The sequence below is a fragment of the Dermacentor albipictus genome, chromosome 1 (genome assembly GCF_038994185.2).
Source record: "Dermacentor albipictus isolate Rhodes 1998 colony chromosome 1, USDA_Dalb.pri_finalv2, whole genome shotgun sequence".
Taxonomy (NCBI): Eukaryota; Metazoa; Arthropoda; class Arachnida; order Ixodida; family Ixodidae; genus Dermacentor; species Dermacentor albipictus.
Genome location: NC_091821.1, coordinates 486,939,869 through 486,962,236, shown reverse-complemented (window position 1 = coordinate 486,962,236; position 22,368 = coordinate 486,939,869). Strand labels below are relative to the sequence as shown.

At 48.0% G+C, this 22,368-nt stretch overlaps 1 long non-coding RNA gene across 1 annotated transcript; it reads right to left on the bottom strand.

Annotated features, from left to right (window-relative positions):
* Window positions 1-1,830: 1,830 nt before the first annotated feature.
* On the bottom strand, window positions 1,831-22,161 carry LOC135912229 (uncharacterized). Its single transcript, XR_010567586.1, has 3 exons — window positions 22,097-22,161; window positions 21,713-21,787; window positions 1,831-1,884 (listed from the first exon to the last, which is right to left on the bottom strand). It is a non-coding gene; the product is annotated as an uncharacterized lncRNA (long non-coding RNA).
* Window positions 22,162-22,368: the final 207 nt, after the last annotated feature.

Genomic DNA, 22,368 nt, shown 5'->3' with positions numbered 1-22,368 from the left:
CATATTTTATGTTACAACTTCCCTAGCAGCTGTGGTTGTATGTCGGGCGTCTGAAAAGCACGTTCGAGACAAAAAATTTAATCCAAATCCAAATAGCTTTGTTCAGTTGTTGAGCCTTTGAAAATGATCTTCACGACAAAAATTTAACTGCGTAAGGAGTAACAACTACAGACATGGCAGGACAGAGCAGTTGATCCACTGGGGAGCAATGGGAAGGATCAGCACTTGGTCGTCAGAGAGTAACTGCAAAGGCCAACAGTTGGTCTTTGAGAGTAAGTGCAAACATCAGAAGTTAGACCTCAGGAAGCAACTGGTGGGACTAACAGTTAATTTTTGGGGAACTGGGCAGAGTAAAATTTAATCGTCAAGAGAGTAACTGGAAGAACTAAAGCCTATCTCCAAGAGAGTAACTGCTAGGAGACTAACAGTTCGTCCCGTTGCCATTGGTGCCTAAAGGGAGTAATCGTTGTGGCAACGCAGCTTGTAACCTCTAAACCCCCGTTGGTCTCTTTTGGCTTGGAGTGTATCTATGTATGTATCTATATGTTAGTATCGCGGCGTCTTCCCGCCTACCTAGGTCATTGGGTAGTTCGTGTTCGAATGGGTAGCACATCGGGATGCTGTGCTGAGTTAATAGGTGCCAAGGCAAACATCGCACGAACTTTGGTCCCTGAGCACGTGGTTGTTTGAGCATACGTGTAGATTTTCACAGTACGTCCTTCATGCGGATATGGGTCACTGTAGATGAAGGACTGGGCAGATACCGTTCGTCGTAGAACCTGGTGCCGACTAGAATCACTGAGTATGCGCCACTCAGCGCGAATCTCCCACGAAACTATTTAAACCCAACTTGAGTCACTGGGTATGAGCCAGTACTCGTGTGCCACTCTTAATGGACGTCTTTGAAGCCAATTGGGAAATTAGGTGCCATTTTACAAAAAAAGAAATAGATGGTTTAAATTTCTACAATTAAGAGCGAAATTGAATAAGCGTCAGAAGAGTTCCTCAAGGTCAGCAACCAGACGCATCGTAAGGCTGCGCCGCAAATACACTGCGTATGTTCCGCTTTTCAACGAACGCCTTTCACGCCAGTACTTTAGCTACTTTCGTCATCAATTCGCTATGTATGGGCCCTTCTTCAAGGAGCTCTCGCTCACATTGCGCACTGGGAAGGTACCACGGAGTGTGTAACAAGCTCGAAGTAACAGTTCTCATCGTTAGCAGGCATCAGCGCGCCAGACTTCTCGTCTCGGAGTCCATGCGCGGACATCCCGTCAGTGCTACTGCATGGGACATAGTTCCCAGAAAGAAGGACGAGAGAGGAGCCCGGTTACCGCATAACGCCTTTTTCGTTGTTAGAACGCACTGGCTGGCCATTTCTTTCAGAGGCCATGCGCAGGCTTCGCTGTGGCGGCGCTATATGGCGCTGAGTGTCCTCAGGAACGCGCGAACGAGTAGCCCCGCAGAAGTACACGCCTCATACATAACTCGTTTCGCCGGTGTCAATAAGACTTGTCGCACTATTGACTCAATACTAACATATTGCCGCCGACAGTCATCGTGAGATGAGTTTTCTCGTATTTTTTCTCGATATGTGTGAAGAAAGACTTAGATTAAATTGTATTAATAAATTTGTAATTATCAAAATTGCTAATGTCTGCTTGTCGACCGATACTGAAACATGATGCAGTGTTCTTAAGCCGGATGTGCCAGCTGAGCATCAAAAATTTTGCTCAAGGCTAGAGTAAAAGGTTGAAGCTAATTATGGCACAACAGCCACACACACATAAAATGAGCACGGCAGGTGTTGTCTTTGAGAAGTACACGTACCCTGTAAGATTTCATGGCTGCAGTGAAGTTGAAGTTGTACTTCTTAACCCATCCCTGTAAAAGACACAAATTTACAACTACTTAGAAACTCGAACGACACATCATATAACGAAACTTCAGACAACACCTAAGTTATTCTTTTGTTATGCCGGAAATACACGCCGAATCGATGGGCATAAGGATGGGGAACTGGAACTAAGGATGGGAATGGGAACTAAGGATGGGCCTTGAATGATGTCTAGGATAGCAGCACGCACTAAGCAAAGTCAGTAACAGAAAAAATACAGGACAGACACTGAATGGCATTCGAAATTACACTCAGAACAAGTGCGCATCTTTTTCCATAAAAATATAATTGCTGGACAACACTTAGCGCTGGTCCCGTCTTTCAGTGTCATTCACTGTGTGATGCTATAACGGGCTTAATCGAGTCTAACCGAGTGAAGGCGGATAGTCAGAGAAAGCAGACTTCTTCACAAAATTCGCAATTCTTCTTCATTACGTGCTACTTTAAATAGATGAAATGCGAAGCATCGATGGCGATAGCAAATTACCGGACAGCAGTACGAAACAAGGATAGCAGTCTTGTTTGCCCTATAAACTTGTAAACGCAGGCACACTGACTAAATTACTAGGCATGGTGTCACGCGCTCACAAGCAAACATCAACACTGCTCACTCGTAGTCCGTGGAAAATCGTTGTCAAAACGCTGGAGTGAGGAAGCTCGGCAGCAGCCGCGAGCGAACATACCTTTTTGCTGCGTCTGGTAGCAACGCGAACTAAGGCGCGAAAACAGCGCGCACCGGACCGTATCCCCGCCGCGGATGGCTTTCAAGGTACAGAGGCCCGGGCTCATCTTTGCAACTGCTGGTAAGTAAAACGGGGCGTGGCATTTGCGGACCCCGACATTGTGTGCAGGTACGAGAGCGAAAATGTGGGGGCTTCTGCTCCTTGAACATTTTACTTTTCCTAGGTACTATGGAGAAGTATTTTTGCTCGTTTTGTTAGCGCTTGTCACTAGCTGTGCCGCAAATGCCGCGTGAGCTCGCGCGCTGGCCATGCCCATGCACGAGCTGGTTCAGGTCCTGGCCCTGGCTGCCGGTGCGAAAATCCAGGTGAAACAGTACGCACTGACGCCCCATTTGGTGATCTCTATGCGTAAAGTACATCAAGTAGGGTAGCTCGCGCCCACGGCGCTCGTGTGGAGTCATTGATGGCGGATTATACATTTCTGGCACTTTCCGACGCTTTGCCTTCGAAATAAGATCACTGATTTTCACGGGGATGCAGTAGGGACGGTAGAAGAGGCCGTGCCAGCTCTGCTGGAGCAGTATAGTCGCTAGCACCAGGCTAAAAATACGTTGGACGTATCTGCTTCGCTTCCGTCTCGGTTGCTCCGCGGCCCTTCCGCCTACCGATTTTTCCGCAAGTTTCTGCGCGAATACGTTTATTTTACTCAAAGGGTACCATTGAAAGATGCTCCGTAAAAGTCACGAGCCGCAGCATACAAAAAACCTGGCATGAGCGAAGATATATACTGCTCCAAAAGAGCATGGCCGGCCTCTACTGCGGCTTGTACAGCTTCTCCAGGAAAATCAGTCATGTTTTATGAAGGCAGAGGGCCGTAACGCGTGAGAAAGTTGTAATGCGGCCTTACTCACTGAGCACGAGCGGGGCAGGAGCGGGAGAGTCTGTCATACCTACTTTTAGCTTTGGCATTCGCCTACGTCCGACATACCTTCATACACAGCGATCACCAAATGGGGCTTCATTGCCCACTGCTTCACGTGATTCACTGCGCCGGCAGCCTGCGTCGGAGCGTAAACTCGACCGCACTCGCATTGCTGGAACCTCTAGGGACAAACGCACAGAACTCGAGCAAAGAAACTCTTCCTCCTCGGTACCTAGGCAAAGTCTGATATTCGAGGAGAAAAATTCCCCAGATTTTTTTTCTTGCACCCACTCTAACTCGCACCTGTGCACAAACTTGGGGTGCCTCCGGAAATGCCACGCACCGCTGCACTTACTAGCGATTGTAAAGTCGCGGCTCGGGCTCTTGACGAGACGTTCATTTGAGGGATCGCCAGACTTTGTTCGCACGCGCGAGTAATAGCGGGCGTGAGAGAAAAAATCTGGAGGCTTTTGCTCCTTGAATATACGACTCTGCCTAGGCACTACGAAGGAGGTTTCTTTGCGCGTGTTGTATGCGTTTGTCGTTTAGGCATGCCGGCACTGCGGGGTGCGGTCGAGTTTGTTTACGCTCCGCTACTGGCTGGCCGTGCGATGTGGCAATGGGCACGGACGCCCCATTATGTGATTGCTGTGTCTGAAGGGGCAAGGTTCTGACTGGTGCTGTGGAAGTCGCGGGTCGCATGTTTCGTCGCGACGATAGACTGGATATTTTACAAGCACTGCTCCAGCAGGGCGCATGTAACCGGCAAACGGAGGCTTCAGGAGAGCACCCGAAGTTATAATTAAGCAGGTGGCGCAGGATCTCCAGGGCACCCAAGGGGTAGCGGGGGGATCAAAGCTGGATGCAGAGCCGCTCGTAGGTTGGGGCCGCGGAGGCGGTAGTGTGCCAGGGGGTATTCACATAAAACAATGGCTGTGTGTGCGGCCGGGGCTGTACTACGGTCGCCACTGCTCCCAGAGAAACATCTATGACGTTATTTACAAGGTACATTGCAGTAAGGCGCGAGAAAGCTATGATCCGCTACGACTGACTTCGCACGAACGCCGCAAATTCGAGAAAGTCTGTCCGACGCAGCGGTCGATCAGTCGATAACTCGGGCGTCAGTGCTCGCTGCTTCACCTATTTTACTGCGCTGGCAGCCAGCACCCGAACGTAAACAAACTCAACCCCACTCCGTAATGCCGGCACGCCAAGGGACAAACGCCTACAACACGCGCTAAGAAGCCTCCTCCGTAGTGCCTATGCAGAGTCATATATTCAAGGAGTCAAAGCCCCGAGATTTTCTCTCTCCCGCCCGCTCTTACTCGCACCTGCGCACAAATAGCTGGCGATCCCCCAAATGAACGTCTCGTCGGCTCGTGCGGCTGCGTGCGCTGTCCCTAGTGGAACGTGCCTTCCTTCCTACTCTCCACCCGGAGTCTTGCGCGTGATGGAATACGGCGCGCTTCCTCCCCGCTTTCCTTCCTTTTGTCCGCGAGATTCACCTGTGAACGCCGCTCACCCTCTCACGCTTTCAGTCACGCATACAGCATACAGGATGTGGAGACGGTTTAATGGTCCTTCTACTTTATACGTAACCTCAAGGCGACGCCGACGGCAGAAAGGCGCTTGTATGGTCCATATAGTAATGTAGATATATAATCTGTGATCTATATAATATTGCTATCGAAATAAAATGAAATTCAAACCGGAGAGGCATGAGAGAGTTGCAGAAATTTTGTGTATTCTCTGCTGTATTATTTATACAGCAACGGCGTTGAGAGCGCGTGCACACTAATGAGGGCAATAAAACAGAGCTTTTGTTTTGCATGCAGCTTGAGTCATCATTTAACAAATAGGGTAACATGAAATGGAATGCTATTGAATTAGAAGACACTGTAATGTGTTGTTATTAAAGTGCTTATTATATGCAGGTGTGGTGGAATGCTTCTTTAATTGTACTTACCTCTTCAAAGCAGTCTTGTGACTCTCTACTAGACAGAGTATTTAGGCAGCGCTTGAAGTGTCCGAAGCAAGTCGACGTCAATAAGCATTAGTGTGCTCATTTAAACAAGGATAAAATGACACTATAGCCGCGCAACGGAGTGTTCACCTGTATAGCAGTTATTTATTGACTTATTTTGCCCTCAAAGCTCATGTGTACATTACAGATAGTAGGGGCAAGATTATGACATAGAGCTAGATTGATAGGCATGTTATAAATCCAGAAAAAATGCGACACGATACATAAAACTTATTATCAAGCCAAATACAGGCCAGTGCACAGAAAAATACAGGAGAATTCACAAGCTTTAAGATATAGTCATATGCAAAAAAAAAGATGCATTGCCTCATGTTAAGAACTCCATAGTATAGGGTTATAGAGCATCTTTAAGATGAATGGGCTCGCTAATGCTAGTAACAGATACTGCTAGCTGTCACCAGTCTTTCGCAGTCATGGGAGAATACGAAACTTAGTGTGCAAACATATTAGTTGTCTGTATGCTGACCTTCTGAGGATGATCAAGATGCGTAGAAATAAAGAGCAGGGCGAATCCACAGTGAACGCCGATATGTGTTGTCATGGTCAATTTTGTCGCAAGTGCATATACGAGAACGTTCCGTCGACTGGTGAGCGAGAGAAGCTGAAGTGATGGTTTTATGGTTGTTATGCTCCATTTACGACGATAGTTAAATAAAATTATGCGGAGTGCACCGTTTTGCACAGCCTCGCAGTTTTGTGTCAATATAGCTTGATGCGAGTCTCATATCGACTTGGCATACTCAAGTTGCGGGCAGATAAATGTAGTGTATAGGAGCAGTTTTAAAGATGATGGCAGCATATAAATGTTTTGGCTCAGGTACCCTTATAAAGTGAGATTGTTTTTCGAAGTAGCGTGGTCGCTGTGTGTCTTGCAAGACAAGGTGTGGCTTAAATATACTCCGAGGTAACAGTACGTTGTTACTAATTCTAGCGGCGCCTCGAAATTACCGGTGTTAAATTCCATGTGCCCTGCACGGCACCATTTATGCACTGTGTACAAGTCCATGTGAAGAAGTGTCCAGTCGGAAGTATTCGTTTTCTGACGATGTGTCACGCAGGCGTCCGAAAATGAACACATTTGTGAGAAAATGTTATTAGGCGTACCATTTGTAGAAGCAACAGTAAACTGTCCGAGGACCGGTCAGAATGACACGGCAGATGGATAATTTGTCGTCGGTGACGTTGTGTTATTACTAAAGACAAAGTGAACAAAGGTCCACGAGATGGATGCGACGGATCGCTGAAGCAATCTGAAACCTAAGCAAGCTAGCGCATTGGTACATTTACTGCTTACTTTTGCATAAATGATTAGAACTAGGTTACGGAGAGGATATACCTTGTTATGTATACGTTGTAAATCCTTTACTCTTCTTGTTTGCCCAAACTCTTTCTCGCAAACATCCCTGCACACAAGATGTCAAACAAATGGGTTACTACCACAGATCACTCCATCGCTACAGAGTGGAAGTAGTCCTCCACGGGCATTCGGAAATGTCATTATGACGTAGTCTCTGCGCTAAGCGCATGCATATAAGCGAACTGTTTTCTCAATAAAGTGTTAATGAAATTGACCATTAATACACTAACAGCACCGGCGGCAATTGAAGTCGGAGGTATGGCGCCAAGACAAGAAACACGTAAGCTTTCCTATGTAACTAAAGACCTACTAAATAAAAGACGAAGCATGAAAGTGTCTTCCTTATGGGATCAGATCGAATTCGCTGAACTGTCAAAGCTGAACGTTAGCGATATTCTAAATCATTACCTTCCAAACTGGGAAAGTTGGAAATTTTGGATTAATAAAATTGTGGATAAAGAAACTGAGCATAGGAAATAGAAAGACGTAATAAGCACGGCGAAGATATCAGCAATTTTGATGGCATAGTAAAGGCTGTAGTTGTCTTCTTTACTGAACTGCAGAGTGCCCAAAGCTGCCGCGTCACCTTGACTGGAAATAGCGACGAGCAGGGTCCAGAAATTCCATGCGCAACTAGATATCAGATGCGAAGGGCTTTGCAAGGCATGTCTGTGGCATCATGGCCTACGGACCGGCGAAGAAGGGACCCAACCAGCCATAACCCAACAAATGATCTCCCTTTACTTTATGACACCCAATTAGATGCACGGGGACAACAGCGCACCCAAACAGGGTTTGAAGACAGATTATCGAAACGAAAACTACCGACACAACATATCCTCCCCTTCAATCTTTCATTGCTGTAGTAGACTGTTAGAGGGTTGGTACTGCAAGGTGCTTTGTACATTACCAACTGGCGCTCATAAGGGAAACATAAGGCAATGGAAAACGGTGGCTGGTCAACAACAAAGGAACATCACTTAACGCAAGTATACACAGCAGCAACTACAAATTATATATACAAAACTTATGAAAACTCCATTCTCTCCCTACAAAAAGGTTAGCTCTACAAAATGTTCAAAACAACATATATATGAGTAGAACGAAAAATCTAATAGAGTTGCCACATATCGTCGCCGTTACTTTTCGGAGGTTGTCTTGCCGGCGGTGGTTTGACGCGAACCCGAGCCGGACCCGGTTGCGGCACAGACGGGTATGGGTCGGGAGTGGCCTGGTTGTCCACAACAGCAGGAAGAGGCGCACCTGCTTGTGGATCAGGTGTGTCTGGGCCGAGAGCAGATCGGGGAGCCACAGGAGCAGGCAGAGACGCCACCGCCGATTGAGATGCCTCACGAGCAGCCGGTAGCCCAAGGACCACGTTGTGTTACCCTCTTGCGCGTCGCAGGTCTCCTCTAGATACAAAGTACGGGGACCCGAAGGTACCCTGGCAAGTTTGGATGCATTCCAGGTCCTTCCATCATCGAGGTCTAAAGAGGACTGTCCGCACTGCTTCAGCACTTTGTGGGAACTGCCAAACGAGGAGTCTCCCTTGAAAGTGAAGAAGAGTTTCCGCACCCGGACAAACTCACCAATTGCGATTTTAGTCTTCTTCGTGGCCAGACGAAAATATGTATCCTTCTTGCTGCTCTCTCGCTCATGCTTCACCTGACGACGCAACTTACAGAGCTCAGTAGCTTGGCCCTTAAAGAAGGAAGACGGTGGGAGCCCGATGACGTCTAGGTTTATTCGCGGCAGCCTTCTATGCAGCAAGAGAGCTGGGGCGACTCCCATGGTAGTGTGTGGTGTGCACCGGTAGGTGCGAAACTAATCAATGCGCGGAGTGGTTGATGTTCCAGCCAAAATTCTTCAAAACACAACTGAATCATTCTACAAGTCCAGTTACGTTGGGTAGTACACCGAAGAGTGTGTGAGGCGAATGGCATGATCCTTCAGGAACTGGTCAAGCTCCCGGCAACCAAACTGAAGCCCGTTTTTGCACAGTATCGCTTCAAGTTAGCCTTCTCGAGCCAATACTGAGACCAGAAAGATTGTCACGGTGCGCGTCGGCACCTCGCTGCAAAACTGTACTTAAGGCCACTTGGAAAAGTCAACGTGGGTGATAGCGAACCTGCAATCGTGCGGCGCTCTTTCCATGGGACCAACGACGTCTATGGCGACCTTCTGCCATGGATGATCTGGCAGCCGCTCATGTTGTAGCGGAGTTACTGCCGTTTTGGTACTCTTGTCTGCAGCCTGGCAGACTAAGCAGTTGTGGATGGCAATTTCCACTAGGTTGTTCATGCCAGGCCACCAAACTACTCTCGTAGTGGCACTTTGGTTCAAACTTCAACAGGGTTGGCTTCATGCGCGGTGGAAATGATCTGTGGTGAAAGGGAAGGAGGAACTAAGAGCCTTATTCGCCCGTTTCATACCCCTGTATGCCCTGAAAGATTAACATTCGCATCAAACAAAAAACAAAAAAACTACGAGCCTTTCTCCGCGCTAAAGCAGGTCATCGACCACAGACAGCTCTTCGTACATGGCGAAGAATGGCTGACGTTCAGCCGGAATAGACTTGTTGGGAGACCGAGAAGATGGGACGTAAGTGCTGACTTGCTCCAAGGTAGCAACTTCGCTCAGGGAGTGCTGGAATTGTTCTTTCGTGAGGCGGAGTGGAGCAATGAGAGACACGACCTCTTCGTTGTACGAAGCACCTTCTTGCAAAACAGACACTGGAATGCAGGCGGGACAGCGCATCTGCAATTGATTCTCTGACCCCTTGCGGTGGACGTCTTCTTGATCCATGAGACGACAAAAGGGAGACAAAGGCTTGGCTGTCCGTACGACGTGTGTAACGCCGTCCCCAGAGGAATGTGTGTGCCAACGCTCGCAAGCCTAGACACACGCTACTGCTTCTCGTTGACCAACTGCATATTTCCTGTCTGCTGGGGAGAGTGGGCAAGTGCGCAGCTGACGCCCATTCATTTGCTCAAGATCGGCACCACGGCCGCATTCAGAAACATCCATGGAGACACTACCGGAAGAGTGGGATCAAACATCTGAAGGAATTTGCTGGATGACAACAGGAACTTGACATTCTGAAAACTAGTGTCGACGGTATCACTCCAGATGCAGGATTGATTTTCGCGTAGAAGTTGTGACAACGATGCAGACGCCCTTCGTCGACGCCAAACTAGCACACATGTGGGAGGCGCGGCACTCGCTCACGCGAAGATGGAAGCGTCAACGACGAAACAAGAAGCTCATCAAACGCATCGCGCTCCTCAACAAACAGATCGCTGAATACGCAACCAAGCTGTGCCGAGAGAACTGGATGAGTACGTGCGACGGGCTGCAGGGAAAGCTGTCGGCGCACAAGACCTGGTGCCTGCTCAGACACCTGATCGACCCGTTGAGCAGCAAGACCGCAACCAACCGCAACCTCACCAAAGTTCTGAACGCTTACGATGGCAACGGCCAAAGGCTCATTGAAGACCTCAAGGCGATCAACCTCAAGACGGAGAGAGGGCGATTTCCGATACCGGAGGAGTACGGGGGACCGGAAAATCCGGCATTGGATGAACCGTTCACCATCACGGAGTTATTAACAGGCATAGACGAGAGTAATAAGGCGAGCGCACCAGGAACGGACGCCGTTACATACAGGCTGCTCAATAACATGAGTGATGCGGCGGCACGTGGGCTCCTGGGTCACATCAACAGAACCTGGGAAAGCTCGAAGTTGCCCGCAGAATGGAAAGAGGCCGAGGTACGAGTCATACCTAAACCCGGCAAACCTCTGACCATCGAGAACATGCGCCCCATCTCGCTCACGTCCTGTGTGGGCAAAGTCATGGAACGCATGGTTCTCAGAAGACTTCAAGCACACCTGGACAAGACAAATCAGATGCCGGCGACAATGTATGGATTCCGCCAGCACCTGAGCACCCAAGACGTCTTGATCCAATTACACAAATTGGTGATTAGAAAAGCAACGAGGCACGCGCCCCGGGGTATACTGGCTTTGGACCTCAAAGGGGCCTTCGACAACGTGTCCCACGCCAGCGTGCTCGAGAACCTGCGCAAGACGGGGTGTGGCCGCAAGACCTACGACTATATCAAAGATTTCCTAACCAATAGAGCAGCAACTATCCGGATAGGAAATGAACGGTCAGAGCCTGTGGAGCTCGGAGACAGGGGTACCCCACAGGGGTCTGTCCTGTCGCCTCTGCTTTTCAACCTAGCACTCCTGCCCCTGCCCGGACTACTCAATCAGATCGAGGGCGTGGACCACGCGTTCTATGCCGACGATATAACGGTGTGGACGAACCGCGCGGGTTCCGATGCCTGGGCGGAGGAAGCCCTGCAGAGAGCGGCAACGACCGTCCACGAGTATGCCAGGACCTGTGGCCTGAGCTGCGCTCCACAGAAATCGGAGCTGCTCATGGTACAGCCCGGAAGACCAAAGAAAGAGCCGCCGCCAAACATAATCATCACCATCGACGGCACAGAGATCAAACCAACGCAGTAGATCCGGATACTGGGCCTGCTGTTGCGCAGCGACGGCAAGGCGCACGCAGCCGTCAACAAAATCAAGACCACATCCGAGCAAGTCCTCAGCATGATCCGGAGAGTCACCAACCGGAACAGAGGAATCAAAGAAGAAGACGCACTGCGCCTGGTGCAGGCATTCGTCGTGTCACGCGTAACGTACTCCGCCCCGTACCTCCAGCTTGCGAAGGTGAACCGCGAAACGCTGAACACGACCATAAGGAAAGCCGTAAAACTCGCCATGGGCATCCCAGTCTACTCGTCAACGCAGAAGCTGCTGGAAATGGGTGCCCACAACATGGTGGAAGAGCTGGTGGAAGCACACCTATCCCACCAGAGGGTAAGGCTGAGCCGGACTGAGCACGGTCGGGCCGTCCTACGCAAGATAGGATGGCAAATTGAACAGCTACCGACAACGGAGCCGCTCCCCACAACGTGGAGAGACATTATTAAGATCAAGCCCCTCCCCCGGAACATGCAGCCGGGGAGGAACAACGAGAGATGCTCTGCGCGGGCCAAGGCACTGGCTCGACAGCTGGAAGAGGACCCCGAGGTCCTCTACGCGGACGCCTCACTTCCCAAGCACGGAACCAGAGCAACGGCGGTCGTCACCACCATTGATAAACTTGTCACAGGCGCGTCGATACGGACGACGAATACAGCCGAAGCAGAAGAAGTGGCCGTGGCCCTCGCACTCGCACAACCGGGAGTGAGGACCATTGGCACAGACTCCCAGACCGCCTACGCAAGCTACCGCAGGGGGGACATCTCTTCCGTGGCACTAGCGATCCTCAACAAATGCAAATCACCGGGGCGGGCCGTTGAGCTCGTGTGGGTCCCGGCTCACTCGCAAGTGGAAGGCAACGCACTCGCCGACCACTATGCCCGAGAACTATCGATCCGGGCCGAGGACGAGCCAGGGCTACCGCACCCCGTGACAAGCTACAAAGAAATCACGCAAATGTACAGAAGCGGCAGATGTAGGCTTCCCCGTCCGCATCCGCAACTCAACCGAATTCAGCAAACGATCGTGCGACGCATGCAAGCGGGGTCGCTAGCGAATCCAGTGCTCTTGCATAAGATGTTCCCAACAGAGCATGACACTTCATGCCCTTTTTGCAGACGGTCAAAAGGCACTCTAGCACACATCCTTGCAGAGTGCACTAAGCTCAAGAACCCCCCACCATCAATACCCCCCACCCTCCCCAGCCCCAACCCCCCCGAGCGATGGGAGACCTTGTTGTCCAGCCCCGACCTACCGACCCAGCTCGCGCTGGCGGCTAGGGGCCAGGAACTGCTGGACACATATGGGACCTGAGAATAAGGTTCCACCCCATCTGGTGCCAGTGCGCACCACCCGTTAGTAAGGGCTCAGCACCAAAGTTGATTCTCTCTCTCTCTCTTGCGTAGCAGTGCGCATATCGGATCCACGACTCCAGTAAGGCAGGGAACAAGGTTGCCATAGTAATCGACCAGGCCGAGAAATGAACGCAAACCAGTGGTGTCAGTGGTAGCGGGTGTGTGTAGAATGGAATGCACTTTTTCTGGCAGTGGCGAGATGCCTGGGCAATGATCCTGTTGCCCTAGAACGACAATTCTTCAACGCAAGAGGTACATTTGTGGTTGAGCTAAAGTCCAACTCCCTTGATGCTGCGGAGAACAGCAGCCAAGTTCTTTAGGTGCTCTTGTTCGGTCTTGCCGTACACAATAATATTGTCAATGTAAAACAGAACGCTGGAGCACTCTTTGAGAATCTGCGACATCGACTGCTGGAAGGCTGCGGGGGCAGACACCGGCCCAAAGCATACCAGCTTGAAGCGGAACAGCCTGTCGTGAGTGACGAATGTAGTCGTCTCGGCTCTCAGGATGGAGTAGAACCTGGTGGGAGGCGGATGCAAGATGCAGCTTGGAGAAAGTAGTGACACCGACGAGGCTGTTTAGGAACTCTTAAAAGTGAGGAAGCGCAAAGCTCTCAGCGATGACTACTCTGTTAGGTTAACGGACGTTTGTACAGAGTCGAATGCCGGGATACTTCTTCCTTACGGCGACGATGGGGGACACCGTTTACGAGGCATTAACGCACTCGACGACCTCCAGTTCTTCCAATCAACGGAGCTTTTCCGAAACTTGAGGTCGCAGTGTCAGCGAGAAGCGTTAAAGTTTCAATGCCAAAGGAGGTACCGCGAGTCGGATCTTGGTCCCATGGACTAAACCCTTGGCGAGATGGAGGCCTGGGGCAAAGAGGGAGCTCAACTCACGAGATAGTGTATTTGGAAGAGCGTTAGGTGGTGAAACTTGGCGCGGGCCTGAGAATTGGGCCACGTCGAGTGTAGCTGGCGTGGTCGATGTCTTGAAGCAATGCAGAGACGACCTTTCAATGTGCAGTTCCAAACCCTTGATCACATCAATTCCGAGGATGGATGTGGGTTTGGCACAATGCAAAACACGAGGTACACCATGCGTTACTTGAATGTGACTTCCGAGAAGAAGGAACCATGTATGGGAATGGAACACTTATATCAATCGAGAAGCTTCACTCGCGGAATGGCAAGAAGTGACTCTTTAAAAAATTATTTCTTGAAGAGGTGCTCTTCCAGGATGGAAAGAGACGATGCAGAGTCGACAAGAAACTTCAAGGGCTTGCCAGCGACGAAAACGTCAGCGAAAATGCCGGCTTACCTCGGTAAGAACGCTTAAACATTCAGCATCATCGAACGAGTGCTGGCAGTCGACTTCATCGAATGCAGTGGTGCAATGACGCTATCGCCTGCTACAGACGTAGCGCAAGTGGGCAAGGTGACGAGTAAAAGCAGTGCTGACCTTGTGTTGAAAAGGAGGATGACGAGGCGCGGTCGAGCGGGAACCGAACCAAAACATCGCGTTTACGCCTTGTTCCAGTCGCGACAGCGCTTAAGGGAAGTTGACTGACAGGGAGACGAGTGCAGCCGTGTTGTATCCCCTGAACGCCGAACCTATGGTGAAGTAGCCTGCTGAACGTGCCCGGGAGCAAGCTCGCGATCTTGCTGAGCAGGCTGCTCTAGTGGCTGTGCCAGAAGCACGGCGCGAGAAAAGGAGAGCGATGAGCTTTCTTTGAGTAACCATTCACGATGGTGTGACGTGATGCCTTCTAACGACCTGTCACGGAGGGAGTCGTCAAGGGCGGCGAAAGAACATATAGCAGCAAGCTGTCATAAAGCGACGACGTACTCTTGTATGTACTCGCCGGCCGCGTAACCGATGGCGTTCTGCGATGGCATTGCTTGCAGAAGCAAAATGCTGCGTTAATGCAGCGACAGCCTGGTCGTAGGATGACGAGGCAGTGGGTGACTTTTTGGCCCATCGGACGCTGTCACGCTAAAAGCCGGCGGGGCGGGTTCGGATACGTGGGATGGCAGAGCGAAGAAAATACGGTGACCTTCAATTCCCAGGCTGTGTAACAGGAGGGCTTTGCGTCGTTCGGCCAGGAAGTGAGATGCTACGGATGTCAATAGAAAGGACACAAACATGCGAAAACACTACGGCCATGGAACCGGTGGGCAGCCCTGCACATGCAGAAATGGTGGAAGTGGAGCGAGACCGAAGAAATTCATGATGTGGTCGGCGTGGTTGCAGGGTAGGTACGGCTTCAGAAAAATATGAACAATCTAGTGCCCTCGTCACCAATGTGGTATAGCGGCCTACGGGCCGATGGAGAAGGGAGCCAGCCAGTCATAACCAAGCGAATGATGTTCCTCCATTTCATGGCACCCAATTATATATTTAGGGACAACAGCGTCACAGTCGGTCGCAGGGTTTCCAGGCGGGATATCGAAACCAAAATTAACGACACGTACAACAATGTCCATGGTAAAAGCAGTAGGAGAAAATGAAAAAAAAAGAATTCATATGATCAAATACGCAGGCGAAATTATAATCATGAAGCTTGCGACTTTTTAATCCCAGTGCCTCAAGACTTCACGGAAGAAGTATCACGAGTGTCATAATTTAAATAAAGCAAACCTTATAGGAAATGAAAATTTCATGCGCATTAGTTTTCTTCCATTCTTTTACAAAATATTCACCAATGTGATTTCCAGTAGAGTCAAGGTAACTTGCTAATATTCAACCTGGAGAACAAACTCGCAACAAGAAGGGAAATTCGACAAATGATAATATGTCTGCCTTTAGTTTTGCCTTAATTGACATGAACTGTTAAAGCACTTCTCGGTACGGCCTTCATAGATTACGAAAAGGCACCTGGTTCAATAGAAATATCAGCTGTCATAGACGCATTGCGTAGCCAAGGAGTACAAGCAGTGCAAGTTTATTTCTTAGGAAATATCTGCAAAGATTCCACAACCACCTTAATGTACTGAAAGTAGAGTCATAAAATGTTCGCAAGAAAGGAGCCTGGCGCACATACACAATCTCTTCGCTGCATGTGAGACATATACAAGCTGCTCTACTGGGAAGCATTAGTAAAAGTGAGGCTCAACGCCAAATACCTGAGCAACCTGCGCTTCGCAGATGACATTTCTCGCTTTAACAATGTTGGAAATAATTTGCCGACAATGATTAAGGACCTTAGTAGATAGGAAGCGCGGGTTTGAAGATTAATAAGCAAAAGAGAAACGCTGCGGGTAATAAACTGGGATAAAATACCTTTCATGTTTGTCAGTCAGCCTCTAGAATATCTTGAAGAGTAAGTTTATCTAGGCCAGTTACTCAGACGCATCCTAGATATTGAGGAGAAAAAGAAGACTTGTCGTAACTTCAAGAAACACGAAAACAGCGGTGTGGATTAGAGTGCAAGCACGAGTCGCCGATATTCTTTTAGAGATTAAGAAGACCAACTAGAGATGCGACGCCATGTACTTAGTAAGGTGACCTGTTAGATCAGGTGAATTGGCACCGAGGGAATGAAATCACAGTAGAGGAAAACAAATAAGCGGTCTGATGAAATTAAGAAATTTGTAAACACAAAATTTGCCGTCAATCGGTTCAATATATATATATATATATATATATATATATATATATATATATATATATATATATATATATATATATATATATATATATATATATATATATATACATATATATATATATATATATATATATATATATATATATATATATATATATATATAGTTTATGAGTATCCTTATATTGTATTATGGCACCCTTTCATATTTATTATTATTTTGAAAAATCTGCAAGGAAACCTTGCGCTTCCCACAGAAAAGTCAAAGTGAAGCCAGGTTGCGATGTAGTAAGCTTTTCAGAGGACTCACAATAGGAGCCTATGAGCACATAACCGTCAGGGGCGTAGCCGGGGGGGGGGGTAGGTCGTATGGGGCTTAGGCCGCCCCCCCCCCCCAAATTTTTTTCGTGCCTTGATGCACTGCCAACCAAAACAACCCACGGCGTCGGAAATCATTCTGGATTTTCTCTAGAATGTGTTTTTCGCACCCGCAAAGACATTTTGGCGCGAAGATTTTCAACTCGGGCTGGATTTCGTGGCAATGCCTATGCACCTTGAGTCACATAATGCAAAGATCCCCATCCGAGCACAAAATTTTATACACGCTTTGATGGCGAGCGGGCCCGCCGCGGCATCTCGCAGAGGCCACAGAATTTACGGAGCGCATGGATTTCAATTAAGAAACTTTACAAGTATAAAGATCACATAATGCTTTCATGCGAAAGGTGTATTGACATTTCCAAAGTCGTGCTTTACATATTTAATTTCGAATCTTTGTGGGTTTAATTTTCTTAATAACATTTGATGCCAAAGCTCCATTTACTTTTATAAAGCAGCACATACAACGAAACAAGCCAAATCAATACACTATCCCACAAGTTGGCAAAACACGCAGCCAGGCCCGATGAGACGAAGTGTTGTGATGGTTCATATTTGCCATCATGTCGCAGAAAACAATATCATCATCTTTGTCACCGGCGCCAAAGCATCCATATCAAGACAGTAAAGCCAGCAAAGGTAACTGCGTTCTTATTTATTTCTTCTACTTAGAATTTTATTCGCGGGGACACATTGAGCCATTCCAATCTTTTGTTCTCACTACTAGCGCGCTACCAGAGCCAGCCAGAGGTCATGCGTTTTTCACGTGTTGCCCTGACAACCGCGCGGCGCAATGCGGTGCGCATTCGTTTTTCTCTGGCCGAGCGGATTTTGGCCTAGGAGAGTTTTGGCTAGCAGACGAGAAAAAAAAATGGTCGCTCGCCGTCACTATTGTGGGGACTCGACACATTGCAACGCGTTCGCTTGAGGGCATCACCATCGTTTCGATGTTATCGCAACGTCTACCGAAAGTCTTATCTCGCCAGTGTAGGATAACGAGCAGCATGTATATGGTTCTCTGTGGACCAAGCGTCTCACGTTTTCTTGGATACTCCTTAGGTAGCTACATTAGGTGCCCCAAGTAAGCATTCGATTGTGGCCCAAGATGCTTTTCTTTGCGTTTCTTCATTGCGGTGCCCCCCCCCCCTCACACACACACACCGAAAGAGACATTGTAGCGGCGCCGCGAATTGTCGCATGCTGAAAGTTTGATTTTGTTACTGCTTTCGCGAAAAGCTGTGGGCCATGAGACCCTTCACTTGCCGGATACACTTACTACATTATTGCGATACCAATTAAGTGGACACTCAAGGTGCATTCCTGTCGACGCCGTCATGTTCCGTATGAAGTACAAGGGCGATAACATCGTCAGCGCACGCCGCATACTGTGTGTGCGAGTGAAAGCGTAGCGAGGGGGGGCAGGGGAGGTGGGAGCCGACGATGGTGGGTCAGTGTTGTGTGCGCAGCGCAGAAAAGAGGGAAGGAAGCGCGCCGCCTTCCGTAGCGCGTGATGCATCGGGGGAGAGAAGGGATGGGGGGTGCGGGCCTTTGGATTGTGTGATCTGTGAATCTGTGATTGCGCAACATGTTTATTTGCCTTGTTTGACGCATTATACAAGGTCTTTTAGCTAACTTTAGCCAGAGTTAAAATATATGCCGATGCACTCTAAAACGACGCGACCAAATGCATGTTGCTCACTTTTATTTGCATTGTGTAGCTATCTTTGTATATTGTTTAATTAGATAATTAGTCAAAGTTAATTAGCTTCTGAAGCAACGAAGCAAGGAAAGACATTCGAATTAGAAGGTTTTAGAGTGGTTTGCGAAATGTCCGACTAAACAGTTTCTGTCTTTGTATCTATTAAATATTAGTGTTCTTCAGCTCACTGCGGATTCCCGCGAAAAAAAAAAACACAACGCTTGCGTGTCGTGAGTGCACTACTGCCAAGCTTTCCGCGCACAAACAGCCATAGGTGCACTAGCTGCCACTTCAAAAGCGACAGAACAGCGACGCAAGCGTTGGCTGTTCGATTTAAGCTAGCAACCATTATCTCCTGCATGTGTAAAGCGACTGACGCACGTGGTTGTAGTGGTAGGTGGTAATTCCAGACAGCGATAAACAGACTGTCGTGCATCGGCTGCTAAAGCACGAGCAATTTTGTGATTCCTTTTTCCAACGAGGAAAAAGGCGAACATGATCCTTGCCCTAGTAGCTGCAGGCAGACAGAGATGGCAGGCTGCAATAATATTTCGAAGCTGGCACCTGGGTACGCGACTGAACCCGATGACGATAATCACCACCTGCGAGTTGCTGAAGCAAACCGGCAGCTTTGTAAGAAAGAGGCAGAGAGCTTCAGTCTTAAATAATGAGGTTCGCTCCAACTTTTTCTCTTTCACGGCGGCTAATCCTTACGCTAGCACGCGCAGCGTGGGCGCACAGTTCGATGTGTCCAACTCAACTGCCTGGATGATTTTGAAAACAGCTGGACTGCACCCTTATCACCTGCAGTTCCATCAATGCCTGGAGTCGAGGGGTCTTTAAAAGAGACTCGACTTTGCGAATTGTATTTTGATTCAGGAAGAGCAGGAACCTGACTTGCTGACCAAGGTATCCGGACTGACGAGATTAAGTTTTCCTGAAATTCCTAAGTAAATATCCACAACGCCCACTATAGAAGTGAGCAAAATCCCCACTTGCTAGGAAGATCCCGCCACCAATATCAGTGGTCATTTAATGTTTGGCGCGGAATATATGACAGCACAGTCATTGGCCCAGTGTTTTTAACAACACTCTGACCGGCAAGAGGTATGTCAGTTCCTGAAAGGGCAGGTTGAAGACTTCTGCTGCAACATGCCACTAGCCCAGCTTGACGCAATGTTCTTTCAGCACGACGGGGCCCCAGCCCACAGCTGCAGTCAAGCACGAGCAAGCCTTGATGTTACCTTCCCAGGGCAATGGATAGTGGGAAATGCGCCTGTGCTGTGGCCGGCAATTTCACCCGACCTCAACCCTCTTGACCTTTTCTTCTGGGGCTATATTAAGGATCACGTATACACGACGAAAACGACGACTCCAGAAGCCTTACAGGAGCAGATAATTGAAGTCGGCCCCAGCATTTAACCGACGGTGCTCAAGGCAGCGACAGCAAGCGTTCTCAGAAAGTCCCAGTGTTGTTGCAGAAGGTCACCTGTTCGAGCGCTTGCTGTGAAAGCGCATGGAAAATAAACGTAAATTCAAGGAAAAACAGCGCCTGGTCATTAATGATATCCTTATTCCACCATTTTCAGCCTTCTGAAAACTGAGTCTTGTTATTTAGGGATGGTCAATTTGCTTGCAGCTATCGCGAAATGACGGACCTGTTGCTTCCGGCAGCACAGGCAATAACCGCTGCGTCTGCTTATCGCTATAACAAACATTCGCGAGGGGAGCACATCGCTGGCGGAAATGACACAGCCGGCGCCTACGTGGTTGTCCTGTTGCCTTTTAAGTGGTAGCGCGCCTATGCCTTGTGCGCGGAACGTTCGGGAGCAGCACAATCACGACGCGCAAGCGGGCATGTCACTAGTTTTGTAGTGCGCGGGCATCATCAGAAACCTAAAATACACTAATATATATATATATATATATATATATATATATATATATATATATATATATATATATATATATATATATATATATATATATATATATATATATATATATACATGGAAAGACAGATATTGCTTATTCGGACGCTTTGCAAAGCGCTCTGCAATTTTCTAAATGGAATTTTTTCCTAACTTCGTTACTTCAGAAGTTGCTTTATTAAAGTTGACTACAAGTCTAATTAGGCAAGATACAAAATATAGCGTGACACACTACGTACAAAAGTGAGCAACATGCAATTGGTCGCGTCGTCTTAGAGTGCATCGGCATATTTCTTCAAATCTGGCTAAATTTATCTGTAACGCCTTGGACAAAGTGAATTTTGCTTAGATACGTAGATTTATTGGTTACTTATGCGTATATTTAAATCTCTTGTTGCTATGTTTTGTGGATACATGCAGTGCACTTTGTTTCCTGAGACACTTTTCTTGCTTTTCATCAATCTTTATTTTCGCATTTGTGTATTCCATTGTACGTCGAATTTCTAAAGTATATTTTGCAGAACCGCGGCTTTTTATATGTGATCTCTGTTGCGACTGGGATTTCGGTGCACTTACAATACGCGACCGGTGACAGCAGCTCCTGCGCAGTGCATTGGAATGAAAGACAGCGCCACTGAGATTTTTCCCTGGCCGTTGCATATGTACAAAAATGTAAACAAGGCTTTCGAATGAGAAAGTATCATTAACACATTTGTCCTCAAATCGTTCATTTCACGGCCTTTACATTTATCATATCAGAGGCATGCACAGCTTTGCTGGTTTCGCACTGATATAGTTCTAAAGTTCGTCTGATATTTTCTTTCATAATAAATAGACAAACAACATGGAAGCACTGTTATCAGTTATTTTTGGCACAATTTTGAGGACATAAGAACATATTCTTTGATGAAAAAATACATACTTTACTTGCCTTGACAGTGCGTCGCGTTCAAGAATTTGTGTCCAGCACCTTTGGCAATGGCAATGCAGTTATTATTCATGTATGTGATTCCTCGAAAAATTCTGTGAGGAGGCCAAGCACCAACGTGAGCCTCCCCCCCCCCTCCCCCTCCCGAACGAAATTTCTGGCTAGGCCACTGATAACAGTCTCATGTTTTCTTAGAGTCCCACAGTTGTGGATGTCCAGGTAAACACTGTCGTACTCCGGATGCACTTGGTAGTTTTCACAGCATGCGAAAAGCATTAACTGCAGGTCTGGGTTGTCAAAAAGCCCCATTACTGCAACCTGAAACAATAAAGAAGAGTGTAACTTCATGCTCTCACCGCTTTGGCTGAGATTTCAGCAAGAGCCAGCTTGTCAAGACAATCCAAAATTGCTGCCATTGTGGCGCGGACGTCCTGGAACGAATTGCAGAAGTACATTAGTTAGCATGAAGTAAGAACTGGAATGTTATCGCTCCTAATGGTTTCGGTATGATTGTCTGTCAGGGGCTTGAAATCGAGTAAAGGTTGAATTTCGGCAGTAAAGAAGTTTAAACCTATCAATTCTAGAATTACATATTAGCCGACAGTTAGTGCTCACGTTACGACAAAAGTTTGCGGTCATAAAGTACAGGCCGCGGTTAGCTGCTGTTTGCTCCTGACCACTGGTTTCTTAATTATGAACATGCAGAGCCGTTGGGCATTTACCGTGAGCAGTGACTTTACCTCTGCTCCGTCGTGAGCTTTAAGATGTAGAGCGTGCTCATTGCCCACATTATTATCTGCTCTTAGTGACGATGATAATAATATCGGTGATGATGACAATACTACTAAGCTCCCTAATTGTGGCTCATACCCGCTGTGTAGGAACCATCAACAATTGGTTAGCTTGAGAAAGCACAATTTAAAAGGTCTTAAAATAAGGCGGTTTCGTACTATTGAAACAAATCTTTACCCGTCCGCAGGATTAAAAAAGGAATAACATATCAAGCAGAAAT